This window comes from Ischnura elegans, chromosome 11 (genome assembly GCF_921293095.1).
Source record: "Ischnura elegans chromosome 11, ioIscEleg1.1, whole genome shotgun sequence".
NCBI classification, from domain to species: domain Eukaryota; kingdom Metazoa; phylum Arthropoda; class Insecta; order Odonata; family Coenagrionidae; genus Ischnura; species Ischnura elegans.
The window spans coordinates 45,217,294-45,231,758 of NC_060256.1; the positions used below are offsets into that span (position 1 = coordinate 45,217,294).

Consider the following 14,465-nt stretch of genomic DNA (forward strand, 5'->3'; position numbering starts at 1 on the left):
TCTTTGTTTTTCCGGACATTAATCATGGCTCGAGGCATTTTTATTGCTATCGCATTTTTTTCTGTTTCTAAACCGTAACGGCTGAGGAATTTTGTTATCGGCCTCTAAATATCCCAATGAAATAATTCAAGACCCCCGCGAAACGGACTTCTCTGGAGCCCCAACGACCCTACGGCCCTGGATTGTCAGAAAGCTGGAAGAAACACCGGCTTAGAAGAAAGGGGAAAACAAAAGAAAAAAAATACTCGTATACATAGAAAGAAATGTTAAAAACTCCCCTCTTATTAATATTATTTATAAAATCACTTTTATTCTATTTTTTTATTGTTTACAGTACTATTTACTAAAATGACCTTTCATTGATTCCATTGGTTGCAAAAAAGGGAAATTACTGAAAATTTATAAGAAAAAAAACGTATTTGAGAATAACTTTTAAAAAAGAAATAAAATTATGTAAATCAAACTGGTTAAAGCTCTCAACAGGAAATCGGGAGATTCGGGTTCGAATCCCGGTACAGGAGAATGATTTTTTTTCCCTGTGGACTTTTCGCACAATTTGTGCATTGCGGGCGACTCCGTAAAGTCATCACCGTGGCTAGTCCTGGAGTATTTTAATCATTTCCGTAAAGTCTTTTGGTCTGATTTTATTTTTGATGAATAAATCTCATTTATTGCCCCTCTGAACACTGAGGTGAACTCAAAAACTGATGAATTCGATCAGTAGCGTAGCAACGGGGGGGATTTCCGGGTTAATACAACCCCCCCGCCCTCGAGCCTTTATAAGAAGCGCCTAAAACGAGGAAGATGGCCTCAATAAATAAAACGATAATATATATACAATGTTTTTGAGCCCTAAAAATCAAATTTTTCATTATTAAAAATCCAAACATTTTCCCCAGGGGAGGACCCCCGGAATACTCTTTGCCCTGGGGTGTTTTTTACACACCTGAAGGGCCCCGAAATCTCCGGTAAACCCCCTCCCCCCCATTACAAAATCCTAGCTTCGCCACTGAATTCGATGGATCTGATTGAGGCATAGATATATGCGTATGCCACCGTGTGGAGAAACGTGTAGTGCAGAATGAATAAAAATTTCACTGATGATACAAAGTTTTTACTTTTTACGCGCTTTTTTTGACTTGATTTTCACTTTTTTGATTTTTAATCCACTTTCTATTGTAAGATCGGCTAGAAATTTCTATAGGGAAATATACTTTTAAACTTTATTACGCTTTTTTTCAAAAATAGTATAAAACGCACTGAATAGTAAAAAATAAGCTTTTCATGACTAGAATAAAAACGCGTGGGTATTAGGCTTATTAAACCAAAATATTAAAATTATGTACTAATATTCATTCATAGCCCTGATGAAGGTGGTTGTCACAAATCTGCAATGAATTTCTTCAAGATCTTTACTCTTAGATACTGAATCTACATAGGATATGGAGTTGTAGCTGACGGGCGAGATGCAATGGAATGATACCCTGATTTCATGAAAAAGGGAGATGGAAATTTTTCCAAAACTTTATTTAATGTTATGTACGACGCGTATTGACAGTCGGGTCATTCTCAAGTACAAATTAAATAACTATGTAAATAAATAAGTGTAAAATTGCCATCTCTATTTTTCATAAAATTAATTTAAACATAGAGTTCAAGAGGCAGAAAAAATCTCAATTTATGGAACCAATAATGATCCTTCATGCGGGACCACAACCGAAGGGTTTGGGAAATAACTGCCTCCATAATCTTTAACGTGCATATCAAAACTTTTTTTCGGAAACCCACTGGAAATATCCACTCGCCTCTTCATACGCGCGCATATGACATAATTTGGGTAAGTTGACACACAACTATACTGCGTTATCAACTAACTGGCCAATTAATCATTCGTATTTGACGAGAAAAATTTCTTCGTAATTTCATTCCAAATATTTCTGAGAATAAAATTATATTTTTCTTTGTTTGTGCTTTGGCTGTGTTTGTGGAGAATATCTCGCGAAACCAATAATTTTGATTCAGTGTCTTGCAGTATAGGTCTCGAAGAATTTTAAATGCACTTTTTAACAATTTAAAAATAGAAATAGAAATAGGGCGAGCGATCGAGCGAAAATTTTGCGTTTAAAATTCTTCAAGTGCTATTCTCAAAGACACTGAATCAGCACTCAACGTGAAGGTTAAGAGAAATTTAAAAAAAAAACTTAATTATGAGAAGTTTAAAAAGCCTATTTAAATTTAAAAAAACTTAATTTATGGACCAAATAACGATTCTTCACGCAGGGCCACAATCGAAGGGTTTGAGAAATAACTGCGAGCAAAACCTTTAACGTGAATGTAAAAAAATAAAGTTGAAAACCCACTGAAAAAATCCACTCGCCTCTTTATATGCGAGAATAAAATCGCCGATTTGGGGCATCTGTGCAGAGGAGTGAGAACTGGACAGGCGGAGGAATATTGTAGGTCCGGTGAAGGGGCGAAAGAGTATTTTACGAATCCCTGCGCGCTGTTCCATACTCGACCCCTCTGGCGCTACTGGACTCCAGGGGGTAAGGGAGGACACTGGAGCTGGAATGCGAAAAAAAACCTGGGTGGGAGAGGGCGTGTAGAAATGAGATTGCGGAATGGTGTGAGGGGTCGCTGCTATATGGGTCGGGGTCTACAAGTTGGAAGGAGGAAGTATATGGAACAGAAGGGACCTTTTTTTTACAAAGGGGTGTGAAAAATCTGCACTGATAAAAAAAGTTTTGCTAGAAATACCAGTTTTTGAGGAAATTCACCGATCTTTTCGATATAACGATATGAACTCGATGTTTATATGTCGTCATTTTAGATTTAAAACCTCGAAAATCAAAAATTTCATTAGAAATAGATTTTTATACCAATAGTTTTTCAAACCTTGTATATCATACAATACAGCTGAAAAAATCTATTTAAAATTGAACTTAGGGAATTTAAAAACCAAAAAAGTTATTCAATAACTCATTGTTAGCTGTGTGGTATTCCATTATAAGGTACTTAATTCCATGGAATTATGTACCTTACCTAAAGGTAAGGTTCATGATTCCTTTGTTTCCTCCACAAGTTTTGTGAAAACTTGTGGAAGAAACAAAGTATCTTTCATTATTAATATGGAGCCCTTCTACTGCGTACGTGCTTCAAGTTTTGATTTAATAAATTCCAAGTTTCAGTGTTTCCCACTTCTCTGGGTGCTATCCTTCCCGAGCAACGCCTGGTGGCCTGCTAGTACATTATAAAAGGGAAAAGCGAAGATATAAAATTAACGTGAAAAAAATAGGGATTCGAAGCGCGTGGAGGATTTTATAGCGTCTAGAGCATGCAAGAGTTCTCCTCTGCTGCGAATTCTTTCCCCCAACCCTTCATTTCTTCATCATGCAATAATGCCTTCCGGGATGCCGACCGGAAAAGACGTCTCTAAGGTCACCTCCCCGACCTCTACATGATCCGAATTCGCCCCGTTCCGCGCGGGGACAGACATCTCATTATTTATCTGCAGAAAGTAAATAGCAAAACAAAGAGATTTAAAATGTCATTCTTTCCTCGTACCTACTATTAACCCTTTATAACCCAATGTTGCTTCCAAGCAATATAAAAAATGTTTAAACTTTCAGCTCTATTTAGGAGATATCTAAAACAAATTTTATTTTGTAGTGTAACTTTTAATGACGAAATATTTATCCTCCAGGATAATTATCACTGAGTGTAAAATTTTCAAGTTTTCAAAATTAAAAATCTTGAAGTTTGATTTCTCCCAGAAACAGCTCTGGGTTAGAAAGGGTTAAGGATAGCAACGGTGCCTCGATTGATAAAATTAATTACTTCACTTGCTAGGATGACTAGTTGCCTGTTTTTATTTTTCCATTGTTTTAACCGAGTTTGGATTTGTTATGGGAATTTATAAAGTAAATAGACTGCAAAACAGAGAGATTTAAAATTACATACTTTCCTCGTACTCTAAGAAATAGCAACGATGGAGTATTCACAAGACAGAGACAGACGGACGGCTCCGGGTAAGCAAATAATATTGCCAATCAATCCCACCTTTCAGTTTAGCCTACACGAGTGTCATTGCTGAGAGAGTAGTAGTTAGTTTCAATTAAATCGTCTCGATAAATTTTAAAATCACTATACACAGTACCTACGGTGTTTCATTGAAATTCTCCAATTTTTAGATCAAAAATATTTATTTCAAGATAATTGCAGATACGAAAGTGGTTGAAATGGTATTCGATGTCATCCGATAGTCAATAATGAAGGCGCACATAACGTACTAAGCTTAAGTAAAATTTGGCACTCATTTTTAAAAGTGCCATTTTGATATTGAGTGACGTCATTCTCCCCATGTAGATATCCCATCTCGGCAATTAAAACTTTGAATGAAGGTTCAACCGATTCAGGCGTGATATACAACTACATCTACATACTACCCCGCAAGCCGCCTAAAAGGCGTTTGGCAGGGGGTGTTAGGACAACAGCCAAATATAATGGAAGTTCGACGGATTAAAACAAAAGGTAGTAGGTCTTTTACACAATTATTGTATTCGTACGACGCGATTCGTCTCACAGAGCCATCATCTGGTGCAAGACCATCATAGAAACATAATATGTTCTTCTACATCTACATAATACCCTGCGAGCCACCTCTAGGGTGCTTGGTAGGGTATTATGTACCGGCATGCAGCATGCTATTGGACTCAACCAAAAAACGTTACGCATGCTCACAAATTACACTACTACACTGTGTTAGAAAATAATAAAATTCATAAACATGCATTGAAGTATATATAAGTTAGTAGGCTACACTACAACTCATCTAATTTATTTGTGAGCTCAAACGCTGCCATTATAATCTCTTATAGATGGTGGAAAAAAGACATTCTGTCCTGTACCAGATTGTTCCACCATGAACAGATGTTAAGTTCTTTATCACATTAAGAATTTGTATATAATTAATTGTTTACGACTCTTTCTCATTACCGCTTCTTACGTCACATCATATAACTTCTTCATACATACAATAACATCTGATACAAGACCAGATTATGTGTCTGTGAGCCAAAACGCATCGTACGTATAAAATAATTGTGAAAGAGTGCAACTACCTTTTATTTCAGTTTGAATGAAGGCTTTGATTTACAGAGCAAACCAATAATCTTACGTGCCCTGAGTCACCGCGATGAAAAAACGCTATCACCACCGTCCACCGTTTCCTGAGACTTCCATTCCATAATCTCATTCACGACCGAATCCGGCTGCCTTTTCCCGTAATCGCTAGTCGGCGTGTGGCCGCTGAATAGGAGTGGTTCCGGTGTCCGAAAAGCCGCCACGCCATCGAATTTCCGGGCGCTGCTATCGGAAACGTTTTATTTTTATTTTTCCCACTCTAGCCCACCACTTCCCGCAGGGATTTAATAAACATTGGTAGAGGACGTGCAGACTTTGCGAGTGAAATCAATTTTCGACTTTTCCACTAGGCGGATGTTCAATTTAAGGCTGGGAAACAGCTTTTCATCCCAACACTTTTCATATGTAAATTAGATCGCATTCAGTAAAAAGTGGTAAGACCTAGACTTCTACATCTACATATTACCCAGCAATCCATCTAGAGAGGTGTTTGGCAGGGGTTTTACCATCACCAACATGTACCAACGGATTAAATGTTACTTCCACTAACATGCTTCACGCGTCATGCACGCTGCATATGATGCACATCATACTTATGTGGACAATCTGCCTACACCCTAGGATATTTCAGAAACATGTATTAAGGAATACACAGGTTTGTTAACTACACTACCAGTCAAATAACTTATTTCTGAGCTCTAACGCTGCCGTTATAGTCATGGGCGTACCCAGCGAGGGGCAGGAGGGGGAAACTGCTCCCCCTAAAAGCAAAAATCGCAAATGTCTTTAAGGAAAATAATATTTTTTCAAGTAAACAATTTTAAAAACTAATGAAGAGCTGTCACAGTTTCCTTAAAATGTTGATTTCATTCACCTTTTCCATGCTTAAATCCTACCTACAACTTGAACAACCATGGCTTGCCCGCCTCCCCCTAGTTTTGATCCTGGGTATGCCCTTGGTTACAGTCTCTTATCGACCGCGGAATAAACCACATTCTAAATCTACCTATCTAAGTCTATCTCTTTTACTTTTTTATGTTCTGATCTACCGTAATACGCTGACGTTCGTAAGATATGACTAACTTTGTTGGAAAATAAACCGCTCTGGAATTTACATGACAGAATTAATCTATTTTAAAAGACTTTAAAGATAGAATTAACTTGTACAAGATACCATCTATCACACTACTAAAAACTACATCTCCATCTACTAATACCCTGCGAGCCACCTCTAGGGCGTTTGACAGGGGATGATCAATCACCACCATGCAGCATGCAGTACGATTCTCACGTGCACACCACACGGTACAAAAAAACGTTACGCATGCTAACAAGTTACACTACCACATTCATGAAAAGGCAAACTACTCATTAAAAGTTTTCTGCCAATAAAGATAGAACACATAAAACATGCCGTTATAAATAAAAAGGAAATTAAGAAACATGCATTAAGGTATACATAAGTTTGTAGGCTACAAAACGAGTTATCTAATCTATTTGTTAGTTCTAACGCCAACTAATAATGAACTGCCACACTTAGCATATTAAAATTTCATTTAGTCATTCCTTCACTGTCCTGATGCATTGCACGAAGTTTATTTTTATGCCACCAACGATATTTTTCCCCCGAAATGTCTTCTCCTATGATACAGAGCTTAAATAAACGAAAAACAAGATTAATTCAATGGAGTAAAAGATTGCGGGAACAAAATCGGTTTTCCAGTATGTAAGAAAATGATTGTATACATTCATGTAAGTATTGCACAAATACTATCGATGTGTGCCCGTTTGAATGGCTTTTTATAACAATTATTTGGAAAAAAACTTATACTTATTCCTCATTCCGTTTCCGTTCTTAGATATATTTCCAAAGCAAGCAGCTGACCCGATTATCGCACGGCCCAATTTATCGGGGTAATAGGGTAGTTTCCTTCATCAAAGAAAACGAAAAGCATTGATTGCGATTCGTTACCCACCATTAGTGTATTCATAATACACAAATTATTTGCTTTTTGAAATACCGGTTTCGACGAATGGCAATGGTCCATTTTTATCCTCATTTGAAAAGGGCCAGATAGGCGCCCATGCGATGCCACTCCACGTGACGTCACAGGGACCTAGTTTCTATAGGAGAAGATAGGAGTTATACGTCGTCTGAAGTTACCAATGCATGCACGAGGCGCAGAGCTCAGGGAAACATGTCTTAATAATCACTTATTAAAACTGGCTAAGGTCGGAAAGTCTTTCTGGTTTTATAAGGTATTTCCCATTTCCCCGTAAACAGCACTTTGCGGCCTTTATAACGGGTTTTTCAACAACAACAACTTACAACACAAACATGCATGCCCTGGTTAGGAATCACCTACCCAGGCGGGATTCGAACCCGCGACCTACGGACTGGCAGGCGAGGACTTGACCCCACCGCCACCGAGGCCGGCAGCAGGCGGCGGCAGATGGCCGATATTAATAATCCTTATTTAAGCCAAGCGCTACCAGTCAGCAGGGTACTCAGCTACCCGCTAGCAGCTTGCGTCGTATCAGCGCTAAGCCTCACCTCAAGGTCACTTCACAGGACGGCAGCGGGAACCAGAAATACGCCACGCGGAGAGATTTCCCGGCATTCATACTTACGCGTCGCGTTTTCGCGCGCTTGAAATTTTTCACTTTTCATTTTATCGCGAAAAATAGATATCGTCATTTAAAATTCTAAAAGCGTGAATATCTTTCGATTTAGGCAATAAAAAAATAATAGGAAACCACCCTATTCGGGGAAAGCATATTTTTGGGTTAAGGAAAGTTAAAATAACCAATACAACGCCATTTCGTATTCAATTTTACGATTCTTGTATGTAATTTACAGTGACTAAGGGCATCCAAATTGAATTTCCGTCTCGTTCCGCCGGTGGGGTTTTTCCGACCGACTTAAAATATGTACTAGTAAGTGGATGAGTTATTTTAAGCTTCAACTACATATTTGTTGATTTATTTTAAAGTTAACTGCATATGTACCTCGATAAATCTTCAAATGACGCTCTGATGTAAGTTACTTTGCGTGACTTTGCCGAAAGCCCATTTGATACTTACTAAATGTAAAATTTAGTCAAAAAACAGTGTCCGCCTTTTCGTGACTGCATGGTAAGAATTTATCGAAGATATTCGTTAATATTACGGAAATCAGAAGAAAAAATACCATAATAACAGATTATATAGTAAATTATTCCGTAAGAATCCACCTTCAGTTGTAACATCCACTTCATTTGGAAGATTTTCAGAGAAAAATGAAGACGGGCATTTTTTATGGAAATTTGCTCACGTTTGAGCCTCTGTATCTCAGTAACGGGTAAGAAACATGTCAAATCAGGCAAATTTTCATAAATTTTAATTATTTCCGAGTTAATATGCGAAATTTCAAATTTCTTACTAAAAAAAAAAGCCATTTTTTAATTTTGCCCGGATTTTTTATTTTCGGCCTGGACTGTGCACTGGGCGGAAATAGATTTTTAAAAAGCAAAAGATTATTTCAATGGGGAAAAAGATAGTAGGAACAAAATCAGTTTTCTGTTGTTCAAAAAATTGCATACATTCATATGCGTACTTACGTACTGTACTGAGGAACAGGAGGATGGATAAAACGCCCAAGAGAATTTCGCCAAAACGTAATTCAACTTTTATTCTCCGACCTGTAGTTTGAATAGTCCACTGGAATTTATATCACGGGGACGCTGGCAGTATGCTCTACTTATTAACCAAACAAGTACAACCACAATATTTCCTTCTTACTCTAGCAAACAGCGTGGGAGCATGAGGAGCCAAAACTAAGATACATATTGAAATATCAGCCGCGCAGTCCGATATGAAACACGTAAATTTCCGAACGTCACTTCTGCAGCACGTTTTTTTTTCACATGTTTACCGTAGCGTCGAATTCAGCTTCCCGTAGATTCCAGAACTGTGCTTTTAATTTAGTTCGGATTATTCCAGGAGAGTTTTCAATCGGAATCTCCCGCTGGACCGAAAACAGAAGTTGAAAGCCAGCGCATGACTGCCAACAGAGAAGCACTCTAATTCCTGGTTTTATTTTCTCCCGGTAAAAAAATTCCGTGACAGTCAAAACACCACCTCGTTCGGAATGGAAAATTTAGGACAGAGTATTTATTTTCCCAGGGCAACATCTTTTCGCATCTGCTCGTGCCTGTGCAAATCACGTAGATTTTGCATAAGGTAATCACGTCAAAGTCCGCGGATTGAATAACACGCATCAGCTCCGTAGAGTTGTGAAAAAATTAAATCACTACCAGATTCTAATTTTGTCCACAAAAATTAACGTTATGAAAAGCTATCAAAATCCAATACTCATTAATAGGCCAACTATGGTATTTCCGTTAAAAGGTGACTTTATATGATCATCGCTCGATTAGTCATAATCATTTTATAACAATAGGTCTCTGAACACCTATGTAGGTAAAGACGTTTCTGAAAAGTAGGTGTAATTATTAAGCTAAAAGTTATAACAATATGGCTGTAAAGTCATCTATTTTTTTATTATGAGCATTTAAAATACGTCTTACAAGCCATCAAGGAAAAACGAATGACGTCAGCTCATGCAATAGTGTTGTTCTTAACCACCTTGACCGTGCACATTATTGTAGTTTACAGTGGAGATATTGTGGTTATTACGCCGTATTTTTCGTGTCGTAGTTATTCCTCGATATGTCGCAGCGTATAGCTTCAAGTACTGTATTGTGCCTAAGTGCAGAAATACGACTAGAAATGCTCCAAATAAATATTTTCATACGGTCACCGAAGACGTAGAATGAAGATTGGTTCAGGTGAGAAAGTGCCGACGAATGTGAATGAATGAAAAAAATTAATTCTAATATTAACGCATTGTTTATCAGATTTGACACAATCCTATACCTACTCATCTTCACCAGTGGAAAGTTTTTTCACTTGCTGGCTTTATCCATTTCGAGGGGATTGCTTTTTGAGGGCATTTTTTGGAACTGAAATAAGTTTCACCTGTCCATGGAATGAGGATTCCAGCGAAATACCTAGGGAAGGTGTTGTAAAAATATTACCGAAGCCCCCTGTCGACCGGCCGGCTTACAAATGTTTTTTTTTTCAAAAAGTATTTCAAATACTGTTTTAGATTTCAAACTCCCAAGTCACAGGTATTGTGCACTTAAATTTTGCCCAGCCCTACTTACATAATACTTGAACTGCTCTCAGAACTAGCTATGCAATCATTGCAAGAAAGGCTGTTAACGACTTCCACCTCACCGTCCTCCTCAAAAACTCGTGCCTCCACATAATAGGTTGTGCTCGGGGAACACACGAGCTCGAACGATACATTCGTTTTGATTGTGCGTAATTTGCACGCAACCAATGGCAGTCTAAACATATGTTTAGACACTGTGGTTTAGACTGCCAATGGCGTCGTCAGCGTAATCTTCTCGTCCGACCCTAATAAATGTAATTTCATTGTTAAATTTCATAAACACATTTAATATGTATTTTACAAGAGCCGGTGATATTATATTTCCATGGCTATGCATCATCACTCCCCGGCTTTCAGCATGCATGTAGCAATTTCTGTTGCTTATGTAAGTAAACATTGCTGCCGTTGTAATTTTCGGCAAGTTTCCGGTGTCAGCCTTGGTGAAACCAGGTTCCGTGGCGTTTGCTTTTTACGATAAAACTTCCGAAAGATATATAAGAAATAAAGCCTCACTTAAAGTCGTTAAATAAACCGAGAAATTTGGTGACAATGCGCAACGCCACTGGATTTCCCACACGATTGCATGAGCTGACGTCACTTTCCGGCTGGCCAATGGAATTACGTTTTGAAGTGGGTGTGTTTTTGGAACTGTTTCGGTCATTTCATTTGTAAATTCTTAAGAAAATATGTGAAATAAGTGCGTTAAAGTGGCCTTTATGACAATTTTACTATATTTTACGATTTTTAGTTAGTATTTGAAGGGATATTAAAATTTTGTCCAGAGACCTATTATAATGTCATATGAACATTAATTTTAGTGTACTACATAGCACTAAAAAATCCAAATATATATTGGCTAATACCGTAATTATAATTTACACAAACACTTCTTGATGCAAATCATGCTGTAAATTTTACTTTTTGTAACATAATCACGATAAAATCCGTGATTGGATTCATCATAGCCGGGATAAAATTTCATCCTCCACCAGAGGCTTATGTTATCCACTGGGATTTATTCGCGGGAAAAGTATTTACATGCGAAATTTATCAAGTGGTCAACTACAATATTTTCCTCTGAAGGTGTCCACGCACGATCATATTTCGAGTAATCAAAAAATATTTTTCAATTGATCATAAGAACAAACATTGTCACGTGAACACCAAGAATTTCTAACAGCATGTTTTGCATGCTTTAGATTCATAAACATATTGCCTATTTTAAGTATCATATATTGGACTACGTATCATATGCAGCGTGCATGTTGCATAGTGCATGTTAGTGGAAGGAAATTTCAATCCTCTAGTGCATGTTATTGATAGTTCATTCCCTGTCAAACACCTCTGTAGGTGGTTTGCAGTGAAATATGTAGCTGAAGAATAGCTATATTTAACCATTTAATTCATTTTATTCACCCTCTCCCTTCTATATTAAGCCTCATATACCATAGTCGCGAAGCTTCAAAAAACCTTATTAATCTAGTTGTTTGTTTTATGTATTAATTTAGTTTTTCGCCATTTCCTTTAATGAGCATTCCCTAGCGATGGTGTTTATTAATCTGTAAAAAAAACTCTCGGTTGCCATCACATAGGAAAATGTCTCCCATAAGGACATTCCTAAAGTTTCTTTAAAAATACCTAGAACACAGGAATTTTTAGCATCAACGAGAAATATGACCATGTGTCTGATTGAGGAAAAATCCTGAGCATGGATGATATATAATCCTGTACATGGGCAACAATTTGTCTGACAGAGCAAAGAACACCTGTGTTTGAATGAGAACATGGAAAAAAATATAGGACAAATATGTGTTGGATTAAGCATATAACTGTGCATGAATGACAACATGTAAAACAAATAATTTGTCTGACTGAGCATAAAACACCTTTGTATGAGCAAGAACATGCTCAGCAATTAGGGAAAATTACCTATGTGTCGGATTGTGCATATAACAATGGTGTACGAATGAGAACATGGCATTATATATTAATACCTTTGTTTTTCCGCAGGATTATTTTATTAAAACATGGCCATGGTTTCAATGTTTCACGTTATATTCTGGTGACGACATAATTTGGACCATAAGATAACGTTGCTCGTCGAAACCGTGGATGTGTTTTAAAAAAAAACTGTGGAAAAACAAATTTTAAGCTATTCATTCAAAATTTTCAGCAAATTCCACAAGGAATCGCCAGAAACCGCCATTTATTGAGAGAATGGACAACAATGTGTCCGATTGAGCATATAACAACTGTGAATGAATGAGAACATGGACAACAATATAGGGCAACAATGTATCTGATTGAGCCCTATTCATGAATGAGAACATAGGCAAACACAATCCCTATAGCAAATAATTCCGTCCTCACTGGTAGCCGCAAAGCCGTATTAGTGAAATGCACCGTAGCCTCGCAATGATCCCTTTCTCCGTGATCAGGCATCAGCGAGGCAGAGTCCATTAACGCGATTGAGAGAACACTCTCTATTCAACCCTCAGCAACACGAGAAACATTAAAAATATTTTTTTCCAAAACGAACCAACAGAAGAACTATTTTTTGATTTAATCCGTGTTGAAAGTACGAATGAACCCGCGAAAAGCACTCTATGGCATTAGGTTGAGACTAAAAAATCAATAATTCAAAAATTTTCTACGTAATGGGAATAAATATTTCTTAGCACGGTACCAGTCCGTGGTCTGTTCGTTGGAAGCTTCACCAACTAAAAGCAAATGAAATAGCAGACTGTGACTATGAGGTTGAAATAAGGGCAGTGTTATTAATCAGATGAATACTGACAAGATCGTCGAATGAGTAAGAGTAAAAGGAATGACTTTCACGCAGTCAGGGTAGGAAAGCTTTGCAGGGGTATCTAATTAAAGAAATGCTTTTTTTAGATTTGCGTTTTTTTGCTTAAGTTTCTAAATATACCATCGTACTATGATATACGTGATAATAAGAAGAAAATAATGAATTTGACTGCATAACAGAGAGATTGAAAATGTAATTCTTTTCTCGTACTATTAAGTTTAGCAACGGTGTTTCGATTAAGACATTAATGGTGTCACTAGCTAGAAGGACTCATTACAGGTTTTATTTTTCCATAGTTCTAGTCTTGCATCAATTTTCTGTTGGAATTGATAAAAATTCGAAAGTTTTACCTCTGCATGAATGAAGATGCAAATTTTGTTACTGTGCGTAATATTTTTATGCCCGTCAGGTGTGTATACTGAAGTCCTGTTACATGCTGGTGTTTGATCACCCCCTGCCAAACACCGTTGCGGTGGCTCGTAGGGAATTATGTAGATGCAGATGCCAGCTCAGCTTACTTAGGCAGAAAGAACGAATCATATTTTTTATGCAAATAGTCAATATGAAAATTATTATATGCATTCATGCGCAAGCTTATACTCGATGAAAACCCACACACTGTACGATCGCGAAAAAGGTTGAAAGCGTTAGGGTAACGACATGAAAAAGGGACACGGTGCAGTAAGTTATTAACTATACATGCATAGCCTATATCATCTTTCCCGAGGTATATCGCAAGCCATAGACTCAGCTATCCTACAGCTCAGCTAACAAAGAGTACTGCCCACAAGGCCAACATGATACCCTCAATTCAATCTACGAATCGAAACACTAAAGGCCGGTTTTAAATGTCTAGTTAGCGTTAACCGGAACATGATACAGTGGTTACCTTAGCTTAAAAAGAATTGAAACTAAAAGTAATGAAAAGTAGTTCAGGATAACGATTTGCTTGAAAGGCGACCGACCTTAAGTGGAGGACATATCTAACATAGATTTTTATAATCAGAAAAAACTTAGCTAGACATTATAAAACCGGCCGTGAATGAGAGGAAAGTAAAAGCGATAACGGGAAAAGTTCTCGACGAGGCATTTCATAACGCACCATCATAGGATTTCATGCAAGAACACAACCTACTACAACAGCCCCAGTGGCCTAATGGATAAGGCATCGGTCTCCTAAACCGGGGATTGGGGGTTCGAGTCCCCCCTGGGGTAAATTTTTTTTCTTCTGGTATTATAACTGATAGTTGGAGAAGAGACTACACTACTTATTAATCGGACTATCTATCACTCACA

At 37.6% G+C, this 14,465-nt stretch overlaps 1 protein-coding gene and 1 non-coding gene across 2 annotated transcripts in view; one reads left to right on the forward strand and one right to left on the reverse strand.

The window, feature by feature from the left end:
• LOC124167628 (facilitated trehalose transporter Tret1-2 homolog) overlaps positions 1-14,465 on the reverse strand; it is a 551,764-nt gene that overhangs the window by 485,871 nt on the left and 51,428 nt on the right. The window lies entirely within an intron of this gene.
• On the forward strand, positions 14,312-14,384 carry Trnar-ccu. The gene has a single exon. It is a non-coding gene; the product is annotated as a tRNA-Arg (tRNA).